This window comes from Heterocephalus glaber, unplaced genomic scaffold (genome assembly GCF_053883595.1).
Source record: "Heterocephalus glaber isolate CG9 unplaced genomic scaffold, H.glaber_assembly_v1.0 deba00001442, whole genome shotgun sequence".
Classification (NCBI taxonomy): domain Eukaryota; kingdom Metazoa; phylum Chordata; class Mammalia; order Rodentia; family Bathyergidae; genus Heterocephalus; species Heterocephalus glaber.
The window spans coordinates 23389839-23396289 of NW_028258296.1; the positions used below are offsets into that span (position 1 = coordinate 23389839).

Consider the following 6451-nt stretch of genomic DNA (forward strand, 5'->3'; position numbering starts at 1 on the left):
CTGCATCCTTGTAAAGGGAACAATCCAAGAGGAAGAGATGACAATCATAAATATATACACACCAAACACTGGTGAGTCCAACTATATAAAACAAATACTAACAGGCATGAAAAGTCATATATGCACTAATACAGTAGTAGTGGGGGACCTCAAGACCACTCTGTCACAAATAGATAGATCAACTAGACGAAAAATAAGTAACGAAATACTAGAACTCAAACGAACTCTTGAACAAATGAATTTAACAGATGTTTACAGAGTGTTCCACTCCACAAAATGAGAATACACATTCTTTTCAGCTGCATACAGGTTGTTTTCCAAAATAGACCATATACTTGCTCATAGAACATGTTTAAATAAGTGCAAAGGAACTGAAGTTATCCCCCGTATATTATCAGACCATAGTGCGATGAAATTGGAGATCAATAGCAAATGAAACCGCAAGAATTTCATAAACACATGGAAATTGAACAACACACTTCTGAATAACCAATAGGTCACAGAGGAAATTAAAGAAGAAATCAGACAGTTCCTTCAATTAACTGACAGTGACAATACAACATATCAGAATCTATGGGATACAATGAAAGCAGTCTTATGAGGGAAATTCATAGCAGTGAATACTCATGTTAGGAAAACAGATGAGCCCAATTAAACAACCTGATGCTGAACCTCAAGCTTCTAGAAAAAGAAGAGCAGGAAAACCCCAAAGCTTGTACAAGGGAGGAAATTATAAAGATCAGAGCAGAAATCAATGCAATGGAGGCTAAGAGAACAATACAAGAAATCAATGAAGCCAAGAGTTGATTCTTTGAAAGAATAAACAAAATTGACAAACCCTTAGCCAACCTTATCAGAAAAAGGAAAGAAAAGGCCCAAATCCATGCAATTAGGAATGAAAAGGGTGAAATTACAACAGACCCAGCAGAAATCCAGAGGATTATCAATACCTACTTCAAGAACCTATATGACAGTAAGATGAAAAAAACAGAAGAAATGGACAGATTCCTAGTTACATATGAATTGGCAAAGTTGAACAAAGATCTAAAAATTCTAAACAACCCAATATCAACTAAATTGAAAACCTAATTAAAAACTTACCAACAATGAAAAGTCCAAATCCTGATGGCTTCACTGCTGAATTTTATAAGACATTTAGGGAAGAACTACTGCCCCTGCTGTTTAAACTCTTGAATGAAATTGATAGGGAAGCAGTATTCACAAATTCATTCCTGGAAACAAGCATCATCTTGATCCCAAAAGCAGAGAAAGATTTAACAGTGAAAGAGAACTATAGGCCAATCTCCCTGATGAACATAGATGCAAAAATCCTTAAAAAGATACTGGCAAACAGAATGCAGAAGATCATACACCCAGAATGCAGAAGAACCTAGAAGATCATACACCCTGACCAAGTGGAATTCATCCCAAGGATGCAGGTATGGTTCAACGTACACAAATCAATAAATGTAATAGACTGTATTAACAGAGCCAAGGACAACAACCATATGATCATCTCAATAGATGCAGAAAAAGCATTTGACAAAATCCAAGACTCATTCATAATAAAAGCCCTATGGAAAGTTGGAATAGATAGTCTTTATCTCAATCTGATAAAAGCAATATGCGAAAAATCAACAGCCAACATCATACTAAATGGTCAAAAATTGAAATCCTTCACACTAAAATCAGGAACATGACAAGGATGTCCACTATCACCACTCCTGTTCAGTATAGTTTTGGAAACATTAGCCACAGCAATTAGACAAGAGTAAAAAATAAATATAGAAAATGAAGAGTTAAATTGTCATTATTTGAAGATGACATGATATTCTCTATAGAAGACCTCAGGAACTTCACCAAAAGTCTTCTACACTTAAACAAATTCAGTAGAGTAGCTAGATGCAAGGTCAACCCACAAAAATCAATAGCCTCACAGACTCACTGAGAGAGAAATGGGGCAAATAATTCTTTCACAATAGCATCCAAAGAAGTGAAATACCTAGGAATCAATATAATAAAAGAAATCAAAAACCTCTACTCTGAAAACTATAGCACTCTGAAAAAAGATATTGAAGAGGATATCAAAAAATGGAAAGACATCCCTTGCTCCCGGGTAGGAAGAACCAATATAGTGAAAATGGCCATACTTCCAAAACTGCTATATAGATTCAAATGCAATCCCAATTGAAATTCCAACAGCATATTTCACAGAACTTGAAAAAATAATCCAAAATTTCATTTGGAATAAGAAAAGACCTAGGATGGCAAAAGCAATTGTAGGTAACAAGATAGGGTGTATCAAAAAATAAAAAATAAAAAAATAAAAATTTTTTTTAAAGAGATAGGGGGGTATCACAATCCCCAATTTGAAACAATACAATGAAGCTACTGGGATAAAAACAGCATGGTACTGGCAAAGAAACAGGCCTGAGGATCAATGGAACAGATTAGAAAATGCAAAAACAACTCCAGGCACACTCACCCACCCCATCTTTGACAAAGGAGCCAAACATCCTCACTGGAGAAAAGATAGCCTCTTTAATAAATGGTGCTGGAAAAATTGGATTTCAACTTGCCGAAGATTAAAACTAGACCTATATCTCTCACCATGCACTAAACTAAAATCAAAATGGATCAAAGATCTAAATATTAAAACAGAAACGCTAAACCGGCTAGAAGAAAGGTTAGGTGGAACTCTTGAAGACATTGGTGTAGGAAAAGATTTCATGAACAAAACCTCGGTCACATGTAAACTAGCACAAAGAATCAACAACTGGGATCTCATCTTATTAAAAAGCTTCTGCACAGCAAGAGAAACCACCAACAGAGTGAAAAGACAACTCACAATGTGGGGAAAAATTTTTACCAGGTGTTCCTCAGACAAAGGTGTACTATCTAGAATATATAAAGAATTTTTAAAAATCAGACCTCCCAAATTCAATGACCCAATCCAAAAATGGGCATCTGAAATGAACAGATATTTCTTAGACAAAGAAGTAGAAAAATAAATAAACATATGAAAAAATGTTCAACATCACTGGTCATTCAAGAGATGCAATTGAGAACAATGCTGAGATTCTACCTCACTCCAGAAAGAATGGTTTTTATGAAGAAATCAACCAGTAACAGATGCTGGCTGGGCTGTGGGGGAAAAGGAACACTTCTCCACTGTTGGTGGGAGTGTAGACTGGTGCAACCACTGTGGGAATCATTATGGAGATACCTCAAAGAACTAGGATTAGAGGATCCGCTTGACCCAGCTATTCCCCTCCTGGGTATCTTCCCAAAAGAATTAAAAACATCATACCGCAGCTATATATGCACACCCATGTTCATAGCAGCACAGCTTGTAATAGCTAAATCTTGGAAACAGCCCAAATGCCCATCAACTGGTGACTGGATAAAGAAGATGTATTTTTTTTCTAAAATGGAGTACTATTCAGCCATAAAGAATGACAAACTAGAGACATTTATAGCTAATGGATGCACATTGAGGTGATACTCTTAAGTGAAATAAATAGGACACACATGTAAATACCAAAAAATGTCTCTGGTGTGAGAAACTGAAGGTATAAATGAGTACCAAAATGTGTAACTGATAATGTGAAATAGGAAGAAAAGATCCAAAGGGGAAGGGGAATGGGAAGTGAAGGCTTATGGAGAAGGAAAGAAAGGAAAGAAAAAAATATGAGAAAAGGAAAAGATGGAAACAAAGTCCATGTAAATAGGAGAAGCGGAGGGGTTGAAGGGAGGGGCAGGGGAATGGGGAAAAAATAGAAACCAAGATACATCATGTATAGGTACAAATTCCCAATGGTGAATGTCATCATATTGTATAGCTAAAATGTGTCAGTAAATTTAATGAATAAAAAAATTATTTCAAATAAAAAGGGCTTCTGTCGTGAGTGGCACACATAGGGCAACTTGCTCATTCTGTGTGCAGAATCAACATCAAGAGATTTTGGAAGCATAATTTTTTGATGCTTGGGCAGCTGGTGATCATTGGTTCTGGCACCCTAAAAAAAAATTATTTCGGTTTTCTCTCCTCCAGTCAAAATATTTGCATATGTTCTATTATGTATTAACACATTCATGGAATAGTACATATATAATTTATAAATAAATAAATATACATAGTTTGGGATCAGTAGTCAGAATTTATTGATGTTTTATACAACTCTGGAACTTTGAACCCCTTTTGGCAGATGTTTCCTCTTATTCCCTTCTGTTCTTTTCAATAACATTCCTCAGGTAGCATTTCAGGTTTCAGTAAGTAAATGAAAAGCAATGTGGGCACAGGATGTGCCTTCCATTCACCTCTCAAGGTAGCTCAGGATCCACATGTGTGTGAAGCAATCCTGTTCCACTTCAGAGCCACCCAGGTAAGTGTGGTGGGGCACCCAGGTATATGTGAACACTTATGCACACCGGCTTGGCCTTGAGAAGGAAAACAGGGTATTTCTTTTATTTCTTGCTTCTGAAAACCTTTCTTGATTTCCTGCAGACTCCCTGCCAGGTGCTAGGGAAACAGTTGCCTTAAACTTGCTCGTTCCTGGAAGAAGTAGCCGCAGCTCATCTCTCCTCTGCTGCTGAGGGCCCAGGAGAACCCCACCTTAGAAGAAGGAAACCAGTAGCCACTTTGTGAACAGTTACACAAATTTTGTTCATCGTGTGCCTTTAAATTGAAGGGAGCAGAAGTGCACCTGTGATTTTAAAATATTCCTCACAGTGTCCTCTGAATATGCTCCACCTTCAGCTGCAAACATTCTGTCGGCAAATGCTATTCCAGTCACTCTATTCCTTCCTCAGCCCTTCTGTTCCTCTGCCTACGCCTTTCACGGAACTACCACAAGCCACCAGGCAGGCAGCTGCCACAAAGCCCAAGAGAGGATGATGATTTTAACTTCTTGGGGGACATTTTCCAAATGCCAGAAAATGCAGAATCAAAGGAAATCAGCCATTCTGACAATCACACATGCAGACAAAAGGACAAATTTGATTATGCTCCCCGTTACAGGAAAGGGCAAGTGTTTCAAGACCTGTTTTGGGTACTTGTGGTTCAGAACACATTCCCTAAAATTAACTCAGATCTGTTACACAGTCCCAGGAAAGCACCCAAAATCTGTAAAATGGCTTCAGATTGCACAACACAGGATACTCCCAATAGGAGATGAGCTATATGGTTTCTATTTTCCCTCCAGACTCCTTTCTAGCCTCCAAAGAAATTCTCACGGGTAATTGTTTAAGAATTAAAGCTATCTGTTGAGAAAGTATAAAGAAATCTTCCAACCAATTTCACCAGCATGGGAGGGGAGGCAGAGTAGAGCCTTTAGATAGAGGTACTCTCTATTAGAAGGTTAAGGTTTGCACCTTAGATTGTGGTAATAGGTGATATACGGCTGTCACGTCTTTATACTTTGTAAAGACTTATGCATAGTTTCTAATACTTTTTAAAACTTTGATGCCTTCAATTTTCTATAGCACCACAGCCTTCAGTGTGATCTCCTCATTACCCAAGCACTCCAAGATAAAAACTTGAGTCCACAGTCAGAATCAGCTCTGTAACTTACCAGCTGAGAAACCTTAGGCAGTTTCCCTCTAAGCACTGGTTTTATTTATCTGAGAAATATGCAGAAGTAACAGTAACTACTTGAAAGGTGGTTGAGAGAAATAAATGAGGTCATGCACGCAAGACCTTCATACCATGCCTAGCACACAGCAAGTACTCAAAATAAATGCTAACAATCTTTGGTAATTGTGTTAAGCTCTCTTGGCAACCCACCCCAATACTCCTTCAACTTTGGACTTCATTCCCTGAGTATCCTCTTTCTTCTTCCCATTTTGGAGCAGCAATGTTGAAGATACCAAAAGACATGAATACTCACCAGAGAAAGCTACACTCTTTGAGCCCAACTCCACATTCCTCAATGTTTTAAGACACACATCTTCTGTTTCAGAAAAAAAATTTGTTCTGTTTAACTTCAGGAATTGGGAGATGGATTGGCTCGGGTGCCAGTGCACATGAAAGAGATTTATTTTCCACTATTAGGAAAAGATCCAATGTAGAACTAATCTCACCCTGAGTTAGATACCTGTAATGACACCTGTAACTAGATCTGTATGATACCTGTAACATAGACCTGTACTCAGCATGTGTAGTTTCCCACAATCCTATACTGGAACAATATATGTATGCATAAATAGTGACAATTCAGTACTCAGTATCAATATCTTCCGCTGTCATAAACCAGGACACTTCAGTAGCACAAAAGGTAACTTCTAACGTCTCACTTCAAGATGAAGCTTTCTAGCATTTGCCAATACCGCCTGGTGACGTACAGTATCAGCAGATATCCTCCCTTCTGAAAGGTCTCCTGTGGAACAATGCAACCTCAGTATACAATGGGATGTATTCAGTCCCTAACTTGCCATCTCTGCTTACAGCTGG

At 37.9% G+C, this 6451-nt stretch overlaps 1 non-coding gene across 1 annotated transcript; it reads left to right on the plus strand.

Annotated features, from left to right (window-relative positions):
• Nucleotides 1–3888: 3888 nt before the first annotated feature.
• On the plus strand, nucleotides 3889–4022 carry LOC147827640 (U11 spliceosomal RNA). The gene has a single exon (XR_015452117.1). It is a non-coding gene; the product is annotated as a U11 spliceosomal RNA (small nuclear RNA).
• The last annotated feature ends 2429 nt before the right edge of the window (nucleotides 4023–6451 follow it).